The sequence below is a fragment of the Macrotis lagotis genome, chromosome X, assembly GCF_037893015.1.
Source record: "Macrotis lagotis isolate mMagLag1 chromosome X, bilby.v1.9.chrom.fasta, whole genome shotgun sequence".
Classification (NCBI taxonomy): domain Eukaryota; kingdom Metazoa; phylum Chordata; class Mammalia; order Peramelemorphia; family Peramelidae; genus Macrotis; species Macrotis lagotis.
Window position 1 is genome coordinate 484,615,185 of NC_133666.1, and position 20,585 is coordinate 484,635,769.

General features: G+C 33.2%; 1 protein-coding gene and 1 pseudogene across 1 annotated transcript in view; one reads left to right on the forward strand and one right to left on the reverse strand.

The window, feature by feature from the left end:
• The window catches only part of DOK6 (docking protein 6), a 709,371-nt gene that overhangs the window by 117,603 nt on the left and 571,183 nt on the right, over window positions 1–20,585 (forward strand). The gene's annotated exons all lie outside the window — the stretch shown is intronic.
• LOC141496826 (matrin-3 pseudogene) lies at window positions 4,234–6,858 on the reverse strand (annotated as a pseudogene).

The following is a 20,585-nucleotide window of genomic DNA, read 5'->3' on the forward strand; positions in this document are numbered from 1 at the left end:
CTCTTTGCAGGTGATTTAAAGAATGATATAAAATCAACTAAGAAACTACTCAAAACTGTGGGATTAAACAAATCATAGGAAACAAAATTGCAAGATATAAAAATAGTATGAATCATAAGTATTTCTATATATTACCAACAGAGCACAGCAGCAAGAAAAAGAAAGAGAAATTCCATTTAAAGTAACTGTAGGCAACATAAGATACCTGAGACTCTATCTACCAAGCAAAACTCAGAAACTATATGAAAACAATTATAAAACACTTTTCACAAAAGTAAAATCAGATCTAAATATTGGAAAGATATCAGTTGTTCATAGGTGAGCTAAGCTAATAAATGTATATATACATATATTACAGTTCCACCTAGATACAATTACTTATTCAATGCCACACCAATCAAACTACCAAAAGGTAAGTATTAACTTTGAAAAAATAGTAACAAAATTCATATGAAGAAGCAAAAATAAAGAAGATCAAGGAAATTAATTGGAAAAAAATGGAAAGAAAGTTGTCCTGGCAATATCAAAGCTAAAATCCTCTTAGAAAGCAGCACTCATCAACCTGTTTGTCTAAGAAATAGATTGATAGATAAAAACAATAGAGTAGGTAAAGAAAGAAATAATAGTCAACCTAAGGACTCCAGCTTCTTGGATAAGAACTCATATTTTAGCAGAAACTGCTGGAAAAACTGGGAAAAAAAGTATTTCATAAACTTAGCAAAGAGCAACATTGCATACCTTATACCAAGATAAAGTCTAGAGGGGTACAGAATTTAGACATGAAAAGTGATACCATAAGCCAATTACGAAAACAAATAATAGTTTATCTGTCAGATCACTGGAATAGGGGAGGTGTTTATGACCAAAGTGATAGAGAATATTGAAAAACAATAAATAATTTTGATTGTGTTAAATTAATTCATTGATCCAACAAAAACCAGTGAGATGTATATTTCAAAGAAATCAAAGCAGTCAAGTTTAAAAGGAATGCAAGTTGGAAAGCAATTTTTACAACTAGTGTTTCTGACAAAGTACTCATTTCAAAAATATAGATAGAACTGAGTCAAATTTATAAGACTACAAGTGATTTTCCAATTTATAAATGGCCAAAGGATAAAAATAGGTAGTCAGATGAAGAGATTAACACTATCTGTGGTCATATAAAAACATTCTTAATCGTTATTGGTTAGAGAAATGCAAATTAAAACAACTCTGAGATACTACTTCATCCCTATCAGCTTGTCCATTATGACAAAAAAAAGGAAAATTTTCAAAGTTTGAGGGAATGTGGGGAAACTGGAACCCTAATGCATTGTTGGTGGAGTTCTGAACTGATGCAACTTTTCTAGAGAGCAATTTGGAACTATGCTCAAAGGGAAATAAAACTGTGCATACCCTATTTTTTCTCTATCCCAAAGAGATCACAAGAAAGAATAAAAAACTTCCAGTACTGAAATCTTTGTAGTTGCTCTTTCTTGTGGTGTCAAAGAATTAGAAATTAATATTCATCAATGAGTGGAGTACTACTATTTTATAAAAAAAAGTCATCAAGGATAGGACTTTATAAAAGCTAGAAAGACTTGTATGAACTGATGTTCAGAAAGTGAGCATAATCAAAAGAACATTCTACACATCAGCTATGAAAAATATGCTCATCTCAACAGCACAAAAATCAAAGACAATATTAAAGAACTTATAATGGAAAATATCCAAATCCAGAGAAGAAACTATGGAGTCTGAAGGCAGCCCAAAGCTATGTTCAATTTTTATAATGTTTTATGTTTTATGACTTTTATTACATCTCATGTTTTCTTTTTCCTTTTGTTTTGATTATTTCAAAAAAAATTAATATTGAAATATGCTTAGCATAGTTATACACCTATATTAGATTTTTCTGTGTTGGGAGAGAAGTGGGGAAGAAGCATGAGAAAAATGTGAATCTCAAAATCTTTCAGAAATTTTTGAAAACTATCTACATAGTTGGAGCAATAAATAAATCAATTAAAATGAATGTTAAAAATTTTAAATGCAAATGAGACATGTTTGTCTCTCTTTCTCAAAGAAGCCATGATATCAGGGAGGTGATAACATGGCAAGCACATGAATTGGATTTGAGTGAGAGGGTATTGTACTAAGTTACCAGTCTCACTTTCTCCTCCAGAGTTATCTAGATCCACTGGCTAGTTATTGATCGGAATGACTGGAGATTACCCTGGATGTGAGGCAATTAGGGTTAAGTAATTTCCCCAGAATCAACTAGTTAGTTTGTGTCAAGTGTCTGAGGTCAAATTCACACTCCTGTCCTCTTGGGTCTAAGGCCAATACTCTTATCACTGTGTCATCTAGCTGCCCTGAAGTGACTTTCAGAAATAAATAAGTTTTAAAAGATTACAGGAAGTTTTTCTGCCTCTAAAATTTTATAAATTATTTGTTGAGACTATTACAACAAAAAAGGAAATGATAAACATTGGAGGGACTGTGGAAAAACTGGGACACTAATGTACAGTTGATGGAGTAATTGGGGTTGCAACTATTCCAGAGAACAATTTGGAACTATGGACAAAGGATAATAAAACTATGCATACCATTTTATCCAGCAAAACCACCACTAGATCTATATTCCAAAGAGGTCACGAAAAAGGAGAAAAGACCCAAATGTACAAGGATATTCATAGCAGTTCTTTTTATGATATCAAAGAATCAGAAACTGAAGGGATGTCAATCAATTAGGGAATGGCTGGAAAAGTAGTCTTTTATGAAGTTGATGGAGTGCTATTATTGTGTTAGGAATCATATGTAGGTGGACTTGAGAAAATCCTGAAGAGACTTGCATGAACTGATGCTGAGTGAAGTGAGCAGAACCAGATCTTTGTATACAGTAACAGCAGCATTGCATGATGATTACTTAGTTTCTTTCAGTTCAATAAATTAGGATGAGTCTAGAAGATTTGTGATGGAAAATGACATCCACATCCAGAGAAAAAGTTATGGAGTCTGAATGCAGAGCAAAGTTACTATTTTCACTTTTGAAAACTTGTTTAATTTTTTTCTTCTTCTCATGGTTTTTACTTTAATTTTTTTTTTTTTAGTTTTTGCAAGGCAATGGGGTTAAGTGGCTTGCCCACTTAAATATTAAGGTAATTATTAAGTGTCTGAGGCCAGATTTGAATTCAGGTACTCTTGACTCCAGGGCCCAGTGCTCTATCAACTGTACCACCTAGCTGCCCCCTTAATTTTTTTGTAATATTCAAAGCATATATAACAATTATTGTCACCTAGGTTTGTTTATTGCTAATCACTTTAGTAACTTTAATTCACAGATATCAGCATCCTATAATCAGAAAATGACAAGTGAACAGAAATTATACATGCAAATTTCTATTCACAAAGGTCAAAAGTGCAGGTACATTAATTAGAATCATACTTCTGGGATTATGACCAAACTGTTTTAAAATGTAAAATTACATTTAAGGAATATAAAGTAATGATCTACACACTTCAAAAACAAAATTTTCCTTGTACCAGATGTTTCTGACAGCTACAAGATTCAAGTAATAAGCAGTAAGATCTTATGAAATTTAATACTGGTCAAAGAGAAGGGAATGTTTTTGTTTTGTTTCACATTTCACTGAAAATACACAATTACAAAAATAAAGAAAAAATCTAGTACCAATTACTTAAAAGTTTTCTGATATCTGAGTAACAGCGATGACAATAAAATAAACTGCACCTACAGTTTTGATTTGCCTACTTTACACAAGGATATTTCCAGAAATGAAATAAAACAAAATAATTTCAGATTCCAAATGAAAAAATCTGTTTAGTTCAGATAGAATGTGGAATGTTTCAGATAAAATTAATGAACAATACAATGTAAGTTTCTTAATCATTATTGAATAGAATCAAAATTTGTTGACAATTCTTTGAAGCTGGAGACCAAGGAAATTTCCTTTCTTTGAAGTTTACTTTTCTTCACATCCACATTTTCATAATCTTGCAAAAGTTATCTTAAGTGACTTGGAGTCAAGCTCTATAAAGCATTCCTGTTTGTTACCCTTCTCATAAAGCAAAAAATTATTCTGCATTATGTCATCTGTATATGTATTTTATTGTAACATCACATGAACAAGATTATTTTTCCTAAAGCAAAACAATGCAATATTTCCTTTCAGAGATTAATATTGAAAACAAAAAAAAACTGCTTGTCATTGGAAATCCTTAAGCATTTTTCACCTACATCTTAAGTTTTTTCTTTTGTCTGGGATCTTTAGCCAATTTATTCCGAAATTTCTTTAATTTCTGATAATGAGATAAGCTTGCTATAGTGAATATTTATTGCAACTTTCTAATTTCTATAGAAGAGAGAATAGAATTTACAGCAAAATCCTGTCTTGGGCATCACAGTCCACACCAATAAGAACATTGGACTGATATGATCTAATTCTATAGTCATCTGAGCTATTCTCCCCTTTTAATTTTGTTTTCACAATTTATATTTTCACTTCTCTGGTGATTCAGATTCAATCCCTCAAGGTTCTTGGCAGATTCAAAACCTCCAGGCTCTGTACTGTCTCCAACAATCCATTTACTTCCCAACCATTCATCATTCTTTTGATCAAGTTCCTCCATCTTTTCCACCTTATTTCAACCAAACTATCATTTTTGTCATCAGATTTAATTGTCATTCTTGATCTATATAAATTTCTGAAGTATCAAATCTTCTTCATTATCAATCTCATCTTGAATGACTAAACCTTTCTTTTGAGCTTTTTCTTTGCTGCTCCTGAAGAACCAAGATGCATTTCCATTGTTTTCAAAGGTGATTTTGAAAACTCTTTCTTAATATCTGCAGCCACATCACCTAAATTAGCAAGGACAGTGTCTTTTCCTACAGATCTGCCACTTTCTAGCAATTCAATTGCTTCTTCTTCATTTAGAAGTAGCTCATCTTCAGATTCAAGAAGCAAAACAGGTTCTTGCTCTGCCTGTTTATCTTTTATGATTTTATCACCATCTTCACTTTGTTTCTCTTATTGTTCTTTTTCTTAAACTCCACATCACTCTTGTGGCTGCCATCAGTTTTGGACTCTTCATCACTTGAAAAGTCTTTGCCATCTGGAGATTAAGGTCTCTTTCAAGATTTATATTTCTTTAAGAAATCAATTCCTCTATTGGAAATTCTCAGTACCATTTGTTTATATTTCTCAGACAAGACAACCTTCATTTATAGACCCTGGAAGAAAAGTACCTTTTTTAAGTACTCAGACATAGACATAGCATCCTCTCAAGTCTACATTTCTATGAAATTTCTATGAAAGTCTGGCATTTCATCTTCATCAATACGTAATTATTTTTCCTTAAGGTTCAATAAGTTTAACAATGGCACTATCAGAATACCCAAGAATGAGACAAGTTGTTGCAATAAATTAAATGTCCAATTTCAGGCTTTTTGGTCAGATTTCCCACCTTCTGGGATAAATGAATTTTTATTGGTTTGTCAAATACTATTGCTGGTGTGGTTGTATGATCTTGCACTGCAGCTTGAACATCTTCTGTGGTAGACATTTCAATAAATGCTTCATTGATTTTATTTAAGATCAGAGACTTTGAAATCATTCCAAATGGTTCAACCAGCTGCAAAACTTGGTATGTCACGTTTTTTCCCACCATAGACATCCATGTGTGCAATTCTACTAGTTTTCATTAAGCTTTATTCATGTGTCTTGGTCTTTGTATATTTCCATTTCTGGAACCTGTATTTCCTTTTGGTCCAACAGATGAGCCCCTAAGATGGAATGAAAGTGTAAGGTCCAAAATTCCTGGTGCTGGAACATGACTTGTAGATTGCTGTAACATAAATGGAGTACCATTTCATGTCCAGAATAATTGTCAGGAATCCATTCTGGATAGATTTCAGGAAATTGGCAACTTCTACTATGTTGTTCCATTGATGTGTTGATTCCATTCCTTATAATGAACTGGTATTGCACATAAAGAACATAGATGGGGAATAACCTTTTGAAAGAATCCAAAGAAATGGAAGTCTTCAATATTCCTCCTTGGAGTAGTTCCTTCCTTTTCCTCACAGAGAGATCTTTCTTTTAAAGGATCTGACCACAACCCATTGTCTCATACTCACTGTCAAATTGATGATAGTAATGTGAGGTTTTGTCATAAAAACTTCATTCCTATACCTTTATCCAGCTCTTAATATGTTATCTTCATAATCCATTCTATCATAATAACCACATTCTTAAGAACAACTTCCATGGTAATAATCAAACACTGGGTTGACCACAATCATCAAAATTATCTCTTCTAAAGTACCATTTTTCTCCCTAATCACCCCTAGATACTCTGTATGGCTCCCATGTAGCAGATCTGACTTCTCTACTATAACTCAATGAAAGGTTTTCTTCAAATTTCCTTTTAAGTTATGGAAGGATCTGGATCTTATACTCTGGATAAGAATTCAGTTCATCTAAGTCTCTAGCAGACAGACAAAACTGTTCAAGATATTACTGATCTGGTCCACATCTCCACAGTGTTGAGAAGATAAAGGAAGTGGACCTTTTACTTCCAATGTTAAATATTCATTGCAAATTATTGGAAGAAGTGCTGGCAGAAGATAGTACATTATGAAGTACTAGCAGAAGACAGTACAGTATGAGATCCTTGTTGATTCAATGAAGAACTCCTTCCAACTAGCAAAGCATGCATTGCCATTCATCCTTTCAAGAGATTCTGGCATGCTTAAAGATAAGCTAACAGCAGCAAGAAGCTTATTCCTGCAGATAGTTCATGCCCATGACCTTATGAATTTCTACTGATGGATGATTGCTGAAATTTTCTGACCATTGTAGAATTATATCTTTTTTAACTTTTGAATTAAAATAATTGACTGTCAAAAAGAAAGCTCAAACAAGAAAATTAATTTATTTTGCTACAAAAATGGTTAAGCAGAGAACACTGATCCTCACCCACTTTACTGCCACCTCAGGAAAGGCAGAATAACTGCAACATCTCTCTTCTAGACAGGTGAAACCTCTCACAGTCCCCTACAGCAACGTTTCTGTCTAGTTCTGATTCTTCTTTCAGAATGACTAATATGGAAATTTGTTAAACATGACTGTAGATGTGCAACCTTTATCAGCTTATTTGCTGTTGTGGGAAGGGCAGAGGGATGGAGGTAAAAAAAATGTGCAACTCAAAAGCTTGCAAAAAGATGAATACTGAAAAGTATTTTTGTATATAATTAAAAATAAAATAAAATAGCATTCAAAAATAAAAAAAAAATGCAATGGAAAATGTCATCCACATCCAGGAAAAGAAGTATAGAATATGAATGTAGATAAATATATGTAACATGATTGTATATATATAACCTTTTTCAGATTACTTGTCATCCTACAGTAGATAGAGGAAGAGTGAGAGAGACAAAAATGAATGTTGAAAATTACCTTTATAAATAACCGGGAAAAAGAAAGAAAGAAAGAAAGAAAGAAAGAAAGAAAGAAAGAAAGAAAGAAAGAAAGAAAGAAAGAAAGAAAGAAAGAAAGAAAGAAAGAAAGAAAGAAAGAAAGAAAGAAAGAAAGAAAGAAAGAAAGGCAGGAAGGAAGGAAGGAAGGAAGGAAGAAAGAAATGAGTAAACAAGCAAAAAAACAAATGAATTAATGAATGAATGAATAAATAAATACTTAAAAATAAAATAAATTTGTTTTTGTGATTGGTGAAAAGATAAAAGACAATCAAAATTATTTGTTGTTTGGGAAAAAAAAGGAATGAAAACTCTCAGGAAGCAGAAGCAAAAAGATAGAGGATAAGATACTCTTCAGTTCTTACAACTTCTGAAACCTCTCCATAAAAAGAATTATGTGCAAAAATGGAGAAAATTTAGCTATTTCTATTGTTGTGGGAAAGGTTCAGTTTTTCCCTATGATGAATCAAGAATCAACTGGAGAATGCAGGTAAAAAAGAAAAAAAGAGGTTTATTAAAAATCCATTATTGCTTACTCTTAAACAAAAATATTTTAGTAATGTCTAAATAAATAAAAGGAAAAAATTAAAATAGAAAAAAGGTATATATAATATAAAAATAGAGAGACAGTTCATAGGAGTAGTACATCAGAACAACCATTTTGAAGAATTGCTGCAAATGGGCAATGGTCTGGATCGATAAATCAATGGGAAAGAGTAAGTTGTTTGTTCTTTGGAAAATGGTACAATCCTTAATAAAACCCCAAACTTCTCTTGAAAAAAAGAAGTCTTTACAACACAAGGAAAATGATAGAGAAAGTTCAGAGAAGTTAAAGTCCACATTTTTGTTTGTTTGTTTGTTTGTTTATTTTAAGTAATGCAGATTAACCAAGCAGGCCAGTTGCTAGATTAATTTGCACTTGGGAAATCAAAAAGGAAGAAGAGAATTACCAACTGCCAGTCTTCTTAAATGCTCCTCTCAGGATGCATAGGAAAAGGTGCTGTTTGGGGAGTTGTACAAGTCCTCCATTGGAGAGTTTATCTTTTGGGGGTGATCAGGGGTCTTTTATTGGAGAGTTTGTTTCTCCTCAGGGTGGTCTTAAGATAATTATCAGGCCTGGAAAATTTAGCTTGACCTTATTAATGATAACCTGGCCAAGGTCATACTGGAGGTAAAGGTGAAGTGTTTCTAATATTAAAAAGGGTTACAGACATCAGTAAGATTTACAAAATTTTAGTAGTGCAAAAGATAACAAAATTTGTTTCCAGTTACAATGTTCCTATGTTCATGATTTCCTGTATCGCTATGATCTTTGAACAAGATGAACCCTAACAAGATTTTTAAAAAACACAGTGAACTAATATCATGGAAAGCTAAACACTCACCCTTATCTCACTCAGCATCCTTTTCACTCCTCAATCACAATGATCTGGAAGTATTTCATAAGCCAATAGAAAGAGTTGCAAACACTCAATTCTTCCTCAATCTACCCATTCCTTTGCATCATAGGAAACCAAAAATCAGAAAGTTGCACTGATTGAACTACAGAACAAGACTGCTATAGAGTTCAGCTAGAGCAATGATCAACAGAGAGAACCGAGTCGGGTGGGGAACTCCAAAAGACCAGAAGGAAAATGGGCCATACTAAATTTAAGGCAGTTATGCCCCTTTTGAAAGTTACTTAGGAAAAATTACCTGAGGCTATTCAATTTCCCACCTTTGGTGGAAATTGAGACATCTCTGAGGGCCATCCTTTTGTGTGTGTTTGGGAGGGGAGGATATAATATCCATTTAAGTAGAAGCCATCAGAAAGTGAAGAATATAGAAATAATATAAAGAAAAAAGACTAAACAATACAACTTCATTCAAGATGAAGAAAACTCAGTTGCATATCTTGAGTATAATCAAATAAACCATCAGAGAACATATTAATAACAGAAGGAAATTTGGCCTCTAGATCACCTAAATCATTCCAGGTATTTTTGAATAAATATTGAAAACAAAGAAAAATGAATTAGTACCTTATGATGCAAAATACTCCATGGATTCACAAGAAAGCAAAAAATCCTGAATGGTTTACAGGAGAAAAATAAAAGTATTTATATACTCTACCATTGAAATAAAGAGCAGGAAAAAAATACTCTTAAATATACTTTGATAAAATCACAAAAAATTAACAAGAGGAAAATAATCGACAGGGGATGGAAACACACAAATATGAAGGACAATCTAGAAAGACGTAACAAAATGATAACATTATAAAATATTCAATCCAAACCAAAAAAAAATCTTTCTTATATAAAATAAGATTAAAAGCATCTTTTTTGCTATTACGGAAGAACAATTCAAATCAAGATAGAAACATGAATACCATAATGCAAGATATAAGAAAAGGACCCACAGCATCTGAGTGCAGAAATAAATTGCTAAACCAAAGAATCCACATATGATATCCAGAAAACAAACAACACCCTATGCTGCACATTCCAAGTCACATTCCAAACCTAATGATAAACTATAAAGTCTGTTCACCATCAAGAGAAAAAAGTTCAAAATTAAGGAAAAGAAAATTCTAATAACAAGACTATTGTATACCCATCAGAAGCTACAAGAAGGAATAAAATATTTTTTTTCCAAAAGGCAAAGTAATTCAGTATACTAGAAGAAACAACCTGCATACCTGAATCTAGGAATTAATGAGTCCAGGTGTATATCCAAAAATGCCAGTTCCCTTGGAATTACAAAAGATTAATTAAGGAGCAATGAGTAATACTCCAAAATAAAATTTTGGAGCATTGAAATTTCCTTCTAAACCTCCCCTCTCCCCCCCATCTTTCTTATTCTTAATCTGATTGCTTTATTTTTCCCCTTTGTACCTGTTTAACTATGCTCTCTTTTATCTTTCTCTTGTTTATTCTTTTTTCCCTTCTTGTAGTTGTACATACTCTCTTGCCTCTTGAAATTTCCAGAAGATAAATGAACATCTTAGATATATTTTTCTTCCAGACGATGTGTTTAACCAGGAGCTATGTTTGTATAGCAACCAACTTGCTAAATTAAAAAAGTGCTTTAGCCACACTTTAGGATTTTCTAATCATTCCCTTTGTATTTAATGGTATTCATCCTTAATTTAGATGAACAATGGCTTTTCTGTTTGGAAAAGCAGCAGCAGGAGGTTCATCATTTGTACTTAATCAGCTACTATTATAGTTCTTTTTTCCCATATATTTTCTTTTTTCTTCTGTAAATTAGAATGAATATCCTGGCTTTTAGAATTTAATGTTTCATGTGCTAAGATGTTTTAGTTTATTTGTATAGTTAAATTGCTTATATATTTTCTTCTTTGACAAACAGATGCCAGTGCTTGACAATAAAATGTTCCTTTTAAATTTACTTATTGAGAAAATCAGAATAAAACTTTAGTTCCTTGTAGACTTGCTTGATGATGATTCTGGAGTTAGAAGACTTGAATTCAAGTTATACTTCTGTTTTTGATACCTGTGTTACCTTAGAAAATCATCCTTTATACATCTCCACACTTCCCTGAAGTGAAGACTCATCTTTTTTGTTTTGTTTTTTAGGTTTTTGCAAGGCAAATGGGGTTAAGTGGCTTGCCCAAGGCCACACAGCTAAATAATTATTAAGTGTCTGAGACCAGATTTGAACCCTGGTACTCCTGACTCTAGGGCCGGGGTGCTTTATCCACTGCACCACCTAGCCTCCTCCAAAGACTCATCCTAAATCCCATATTCTACAAGTCCTATCATGTTTCCTCTCCATTGAAACCATTTTAAAATAGGGATAATACCTGTTCTTATCTCACAAGTGTTTCTCTAAACTTTGTAAACATTGCAATAGCTTATAAATGTAAAATATAACTATTACTAGGCAATTTTACAAGAATTTATTTTATCTCCCCTCTTTCTCATTCCATTCAACTTAAAATAATCTTCCTAAAATATGCAAATTTAGTCATTTCCAAAAATCTATGACTCACTTCATATTTGAAGGCCCAAATTGACAAGAGTGACTAGCAGTTTTCATTCTTGGTATTATAGATTATAATTTGTCATTTAACTGATCATATTTCTAGTCTTTCAAAGCTTTATTCTCCTGAATAAAGTTATCATTGAGTGAGTGTTCTCAATTTATCTTCATGTGCTTCTTTATTTCAGAGAGGTCTTCTCAGTTCCCTCTGAAGTAGTTTATTTCACCATTTCTTATAGTACAATAATATTCCATGGTTTATCTGATATTGCTTATTTATTCTCCACTCAGTACCTCCTTAGTTTCCAATTTTACTACTAAGAAAAAAAACTGCTATAAATATATTTGTACATCTGGATTCCCTTCTTTTCTTTGTTTTCTTTATGATATTTGTCTATTATTATCATTCTAAAGAATATGTACAATTTGGTAACTTTGAATTATAGATCCAAATTGTTTTCTAAGAATAGTTGTACAAATTCACATTTCTACTAATGCATTAGAATGACTATTTTCTCTTTTTAACCTCCAGAATTTTTCATTTTCCTCTTTTGTCATCTTTATCAGTCTTATGGGCATGAAATGAAAATCAAATTTACCTTAATTTGGATTCCTTTCTCTAATACTAATTTGGAGCATTTTTATATGGTTGCTGATAGCTTGTAATCTAAGATCTTCTACAATCTCTTCCTATCCCATCTCTTCAGTCTTATCTCATATTAATTAAAAAACTGATTCTGTAAATACTGGCTACTTGGGTCTGATTCTGCCTATGAGGAATCATTATTCAGACTTGGGAAAGTATTAGTGGAAATAAAGCAAAAATTTATTTAAAAGGTCACAAAGAAAGGATAAGGAGAGGGAGAGAGAGAGAGAGGGAGGGAGTAAAGGAGGGAGGGAGGGAGAGAGAGAGAGAGAGAGAGAGAGAGAGAGAGAGAGAGAGAGAGAGAGAGAGAAATGAACAGCGAAGTAGCATAGGCTGGTCAAAGAAGACTGTTGCCCAGAACTGGACTCCAGTTCAGGTTTTTATGTCTTACCCTCATCCAGAGGGGCAAAAGGTGAACTCCCTTCCCCTATACTGGACCCCAAATTAGGTAGAGGGTAAAGCCTAAGGAGATCAGGATACAAATTTTACATTAAACAATGAATCAATGGTATATGAAGAATGGGGAGCTTCTCCACCCAAGCAGCTTTTAAGATTACAGTTGTTTCTGTTACAATCATAATTCTCTACTTCAAGTCAATTTACATCTCAAGAGTCAATTTGCTTCTCCAACCAAATTATTTCTGTTACATTCACAATTCTCTTCATGTTTCCCCTGCATCAGTTCTACAGGAAATTCAATCTCTGGCTTGTAAGTAAGAACTTTTCAAGTTCTAAAGCTATATTTGCTTCTGCTGCCTGTAATGTTCTCTACTGTGCCTTATCTCTTATTTTTTTTTAAATCAAAACCCCACATCTGCCACAAAACTCACCCTGATTCCTTGAGAAGGTAAAAACATTTTCCTCTCAGTTTGCAAATAATACTTTATTTTGAACATGACCAGTGCAATATTTTGTCATGTTATTTCAAATGTCATATCCTATTATATACAGCCCTCAAGGAAAGAATCATGCCTTAAGTTAACATTGCAATTAATTTAGGATTTCATATTTGTAATTCTTTAAAGTTAAAGAGTGGGTAAATAATGCTAATTGTTGAATTTAATGTTGTAAATTTCACAGGAAGTGCAGCTGTAGAGCAAAAGGTTCTGTGCTCTTCTTACTTCTTAACTCTTCTGTTTAATATGGGCAAAATTTATCCTCCATTGACCAGGACCTGCACCTGTGTTCACACTGTCAGTCACAAAATATTTAAAGGGCTCATTTATTCAGGGGATATTTAATGAGTTTTTGGGTTAAAACTCAGGGTTCTGGTTACATCACAGATAATTATTAATAAAAGTAAATAGTGATATGAGGACCCCCCCAACTCATCCCCAAGCTAGAATCTGAAGGTGTTAACTATTTTGAGTGGTATAAAACCCTCGTGGTCTTCCCTCCATAAACACTTTATCTCAAGTAATGTCATATCTATGAATAATGCAAATGAAATCATTTCTAAAAAGAGATGAGGCTAATATAAATCAAAACAAATAGTTAATAGGAAAAGGAACATTTTTTTTTCAGTCTGTCTAAACAGACAGGAGGAATGAAAGAGTAAAGGAATCCGTTAAACCATTGTACTTACTAGCTAGAGTAGAATGAAAATCCACTATTGGATCCAGATGTTCTACTTAGCTGTTTCAGTCCCATGTGACTAATAGAAGCTATGATATTGCTTAGTTTCATACTATCTCCTTGCATAGGAGATATTCAGTAAGATAGCTGAAATGTTCCTTGAGAATTCTCTCATTGGTCAATGGAAGCTTAGAGGAATTCCATTTTAAATGAAAGAAATAAAGTCTGAATTTTGATTAGGCTATTAACTTATTCTGTAGTCATAAAATTGTTTTAGGTTATTTTTGCCAAAAGAAAAGGTTTCAAGAGATACCTAAGCTCATAATCAGATGGACCTTAATTATTTTCAGTTAGAAATAAAATATTAAGATATTTGTTTATGTTTTTTCTTCATATTAACCAATAATGAAAAGTTTTCAAAATGTCCATAAAATGTTGCCTTTTATTATAAACTTTGGGCACTTTATTCACATCAATAGGTCTGTGTCCCCAAGAATAATATGTGGTTTATTAACCTCAAGTTGTCTTTTATATACTTAAGTAGGAATTTATATATTTAAATATATATATATATATATATATATACATATATACACACGAATAATTTGTTCAACACATAGCCCCAAAGCAATTTCAGATATATATGTTAGTACCCTAGATGGGGCATCTAGTATTGTTGAATTTTGGAGTCAGAAATTAGTTATAAATTTTAATTTTTAATTTAACTCCTTTAAAAAATGACATCCTATATCCAATCAGTATTTTCTCAAATTAAAATATAAAAAGAAAGAGGAGAGAGAGGGAGAATGTTTATATAATTAATGAACATATCATTTGAGTATGGCAGTATTTTCATTGTGCCATAAAAATCATGTCTGTAAAGAAAAAAAAATGTCCTTATCTCTTCTTCACAATTAAGCTTCAGTATAATTACATGTAAATGAGTTTTGTTTTTTAATTCCTCCCTTTTACACCATAGCAGGAATTGTGTATTTTGATTTCCTAAATCTATTTATTTCTCATTTCACTCTACATTCACTCTACTATATTAATCTTCTCATAATTATCTAAATTCTTCATATTTATATCAAGAATTCTCCAATCGATTAGAAAATAGGAATATATGTTAAATACCTCTTAATTTTTAGACACCGGGGGGAAAAAGGCAAATGCAAGTCCCTACTCTCAAGGAACTTATGGTCCAATGGGAAAAACACATTCAAAAAAAGTTCTATATAAAAAAAACAAGATTAATAAAGTGAATATGCAAAAGAAAGTGGGAATCAGGAAAGTTTTCTCATAGAAGATGAGATTTTTTGAAAAAAACTGAGTGAAGCCAGAATATGGAGATGATGAAAGAGAATTTCAAGCAAAAGGAATGGCCATTGGAAATATCCTGAGTTTCGATATGTGTGCACAGAAAAGCAAGGAGACCAATGTCATAGACCTGTAGATGGTGGTAGAGAGGGTAAAGGAAGTAAGGTGTTGGAAAACTTTAAAAAATTGGGAGAGGCACTGTGAAGAAGGATTTTGAATGACAAACAACAGACTTATATTTGATCCTGAGGAGGTAGGGGGTCACTAGAATTTATTGAATGGGAGAGGAAGTACTATGCTAAGACCTTTTCTTTTCTGAGTTATCTTGTTAAATCATTTTTCAATGCTTTCAAAATTATTTTGCCTCTGGCAAACACTGCTCTCCAGATTACATAGCTATCCAGTTAGACTACTAGCATATATATCAGAAATAGATTCTACAGATGCAAACTGACATGGGTCCAGGACTCAATAAGGAGCATTTTTAGATAGTGGAATATTGTGGGGTACGGTATGATATATGGGCAGGTAAATGGATAGAGTGAGGACCTTGGAATCAGGAGAATCTGAATTAAAATTCAGCCTCAATCTCTTACTAGTTGTGTCACCCTGAGCATGTCACTTAACCTTGTTTGTCTCAGTTTTCTCTTCTGTAAAATGAACTGATAAAGAAAATGGCAAACCACTTTGCCAAGAATATTGCGAATGTGTCACGAAGTGTCAGACATGACTGAAACAACTCAACAATAGGATTGTTAAGAAATAATTGAATGAGGAATTAGAGAACCTAGGTTCAAATCTGCTAGCACTGACTCCCTATCTTAGATTAGTTAGTTAACTGCTCTTGATATTAGTTTCCTCATTTGTAAAGTAAAAGGACTAGAAGAAATGGTATTCCAAAATAGGGGGAAATAAGATATATTAAAGAGGGATTGAAAGAATAGTGATGACTACTCAAATATATGTCAACTTTGTAAATCATTTATGTGAATGAATTATGTATGTATTAAGGGTATCAAGTAATTGAAATATGAGATGTAAACATACAAGCTTTCACAAATCATTATTAAAGCAGACATCATCTTTATGGTCACATTATTTATTGAAAGTTGAATAGAATGCATGACTCCACTGAGTTTACTATGTGTTGATTACAAAAAAGCACATCTGAGTAGGTAAAGCAAAATGCTGACAATATCTCTTCATCAATAAGTCTTCCGTGTATATTTTGAGAACAAACTTGATTTCTTGATGATTGTAAACACATATGTCTTTTTAATGACTTATACGATGAAGAATAAAATAGGAATATAAATGTTAGTCATTATGATTCATCAAAATCTCCTGTTGTTTCTTTATAAAATGTATTGCTTATATCAAGCCTCCATCTACTGCCATCTTTTTAAGTGATCCAGGAAGGCAAAAATGTGATTGATCTTAACTGTTCTGAGGCTCCTCTTCCTCAACTATAGAATAATTGATTTGGATTAGGTTGCTTCTAAGTTCCCTTTCATCTTTAAATCTATAATCATATTTCTGTTTAAGTTCTGAATATTAATTGATATGAAAGAGAAGAAGGTCCAGGATCCTATTAAAGAAAATTTGTATAGGGTGTGCCTTTTGTTATTAATGCTGGAGGTTCCTGGCAAAGTATACTTTTAAAAAGCATTTTTCACTTGAATAATAAAGATGTAGAAAAACCATCAATCAACATGCAAGTAACCATTATGGATCATTACTCTGCTTGGTAATGGAGACAGAAAAAAAATGAAATTGACATTTGCTTGAGGGAATTTACTGAAGGAAGATATTTGTTGTTCAATCATTCCAGTCATTTCTGATTCTTCATGATCTCATTTGCATCTTTCTTGGTAAAGATCCTGGAATGGTTTGCCATTTCCTTCTTCAGTTCATTTCAGATATAAGAAAACTGAACTAAAATGGGTTTAGTGACTTTCTTATGGACACCATTAATAAATGTCTGAGTCTAGATTTGAATTCAGGTCTTTTAGGTCTTCCTGACTTGGCCCTGCACTCTATTCACTACACTACCTAACTGCCTTAAGAAAGGCTCTCGTTCTTATCTCTCTCTCTCTCTCTCTCTCTCTCTCTCTCTCTCATTGTTTCTCTCTCTCTCTCTTTCTCTCTCTCTCTATATATATATATGTGTGTGTGTGTGTGTGTGTGTTTATTCATATATAACCATACACACACACACACACACACACACACACACACACATATATACACACACACAATAAAAGCAAAATAAAATAAAAACAAGGGAATTGTTTTCCAATCAGGAAAGGCACTTGAGCTAAATTTTGAAGGAAACAAGGATAATAAGAGGTATAATTAAAGAGAAAGTCATGCCATCCATGAGATTATAACAAATGCAAAAGGACAAAAAGGTTATAATGATGATGGAGAGGAAGAAGTTTATGCAATCTGGAGAAAGCTTACTGAGAGACAGAGGGATCATCAACCAAAACAATCCCTTTCCTTAGCCTTTTTTTTTGTTCCTCTTTCCTACTCATCTTGGTTCTACTCTCCCTTTGTAGTGATTTACAGGTACCAAGCCAATAATCAGCATGAGAGAGAAAGAGTACACATTTTGATAAGCTTCTATGTATTACTTGAGCAGCACTTCTTGGAACTAGATATTTAGGAATAAAATTTTTTTAAAATAATTATTACTTATTTTTTCACATTACTACAATAATCTTGTTGTAAAAGTAAACAAAACCCCTTTACTCACAAAGAAAGTGAAACCTCAAGAAAAATAAAGTGAGAGAAAAAATGTGCTTCGGTCTGTATTCAGATACCATTAACACTTTCTTTGGTATGGATGATATTTTTTATCATAAATCCATCAGAGAAATTGCTTCAATATATTTTCCCCACTGTTGCTATTGCTACCTGTATTTCCCTCAATCTTATTCCTCCCCACCCCCATTTATTCTATTCTTTCTCTCCTTTCACTCTGTTCCTCCTCAAAAGTATGTTTGTATCTGACTGCCCTCTTTCATGATCTTCCCTTTCTTCATCAACTACTTCTCCCATCCCTTTCCTCTCCTATTTCCATCTAGGATAAGATAGCTTTCTACACCCAATTGAGTTTGCATGTTATTTCCTCTCTAAGTCAGTTCTGATGAGAATAAAGGTTCATTCACTTCACCACACCTCCTTCCCTTCCACTCCATTGCAAAAGTTTGTTCTTGCCTTTTTTATGTGAAATAACTTAGCCCTTTTTTCTCCAGTCCCTTTCTCCCATTACATTCCTTTCTCACCCATTAACTTCATCTTTATACTATATCATAACTTTATAATCAACTCCTCCTGTGCCTTGTCTATGTATGTTACTTCTAAATGACCTAATAAATGAGAAGTTTCAAATGAGTTATAGTACCATCTTCACATCCTGGAATACAAGTAATTCAACATCATTAAATCCCTCATAATTTGCCCTTCCCATTCACTCTCTCTATGTTCACCTAAGTCTTATATTTCAAGATCAAACTTTCTGTTCAGTTCTGGTTCTTTCATCAGAAAAGATTGAAAATCCCATATTTCATTGAAAAATTCATCTTTTCCCCTGGAAAGAGTATGTTCAGTTTTGCTGGGTAGTTTATTTTCAGTTGTAATCCAAGATCTTTTGTCTTCTGGAATATTATATTCTAAGCCTATCAGCCTGTAATATAGAAGCTGCTGAATCCTGTGTAATCCTGATAGCAGCTCTCCAATTTTAGAATTGTTTCTTTCTGGCTACTTGTAACATTTTTCCTCTTTGACTTGAGAGTTCTGGAATTTAGCTATAATATTCTGAAAGGGATCTCTTCCATGAGGTGATCAGTGAATTCATTCAATTTCTATTTTACCCTCTACTTCTAGGTTATCAGGGCAATTTTCCTGGAGAATTTCTTGAAAATTAATTTCTAGATTCGACTCTTTTCCTGGTCATGGTTTTTGGATGACCAAATATTTTTTACAATTATTTCTCCTGGATCTGTTTGCCAGGTCCATTGTTTTTCAATTAGATATTTTACAATTTAATCTAATTTTTCCTTTCTTCCAGTTTTGTTTTATTTTTTTCTTGATTTCTCACAAAGTCATCAAATTACCTTACCTCCATTCCACATTTGGAGGAATTATTTTCTTCAGCTAGTTTTCATCATAGTTTTCCATCTGGTCAACTCTGATTTTTAAGGCATTCTTCTCCTCATTGATTTTTTGGACTGTATTTTTTCCCATTTGACCTAAACTGGTTTTTAAGATTTTATTTTCTTTAATATTTTCTTTAGTATTTTTGGTCATTGCTCTTCCCAGTTTTTCCTCTTCCTCCTTTATTTGATTTTTAAATTCTCTTTTTGAACTCTTAAATAGCCTGAAAAATCCATATTTTTCTTGGAGGCTTTGGATACAGAAGCTTTGACTTTGATATGTTCTGAGTGTGTATTTTGATCCTCCACAGGATCAAAGTGACTGTCTATGGTCAGATTTTTTTTCTTCTGTTGTTTGCTCATTTCCCCAGCTTATTACTTGATTTTAGCTCTTTGTTAAGGTGGAGCTCTGCTTCCTTGATGGAGTATGTACTTTCCCAACTTTTTGAGAGTTATTGTAGCTGTTGTCAGGGATACCTTCCAGGGGATCCAAATCCTTCAAGGTCTAATGAGAAACTCTTTTTGCTCTCCTGGTTTGTGCTCTGGTCTGTGGATGACCAAAAGCATTCCTTTCTATCCTGCTGATAGGTGGCACCCTGCTGGGTGGCTCCTCAGACCTGCTTCTGGTTCCTGGGGCTGGGGCTATGCTGAGGCCTGTGCTGGACTGGGTTCTGTGCTCTGGTATGGTAGAGTTTTCATTCCACACAAGTTATGCTTGGCAATTTCCTGGGCTGAGAGGTCTGAAAACTTCCCCTTGCCACAAACCCAGGGTGCCCCCAGGCACTCAATGCCTGGATAACTGGAGTCAGTTCACTCTGGTGTGACCAGGGCTGTACTGCAGCCCTTTCCAGTCGGAGTGTAACAGACCCTGCCCTCGTATCTACCTAGCTGTCTTAGGCCAGAAAATTATTTCACTTGGTGTTTCTACATTCTGCCACTCTAGAATTTGGTTACAGTCATTATTTAAAGACATTTAAATGGTCTGGGATAGAGTCATTATTTAATGGCATTTAAATGTTCTGGGGTAGAGTTTTTGGGATGTCCTGCCATCACTTCGCAATCTTTATTATGTCCCTGAAAGTAAGATTTTTTTTTTGTTGATGTTTATTTTTCCCCAATACATGTTATGAAAGTTTTTTTTCACTGAGGTGCTTATGTACATTTTTAAGTTACAAAATTTCCTTCCACCCTCCCTTCCCACCCCCTTCTCCTCAGTGGAATGGTCAGGTTAATATTTTACATGCACATTTGTGTTAAGCATGTTCATAAATTAGTCATTTTGGGGATTAGCAATTAAGATTAAGAGAAATAAATATATAAGAGATTTTTTAAATGAATATATTGTTCATCAGATTCTGAAGGATTTTTTGTTTTGCTTTGTTTGTTTTGCTTATCTTCCTCTAGATGGGGATAGCATTATCCA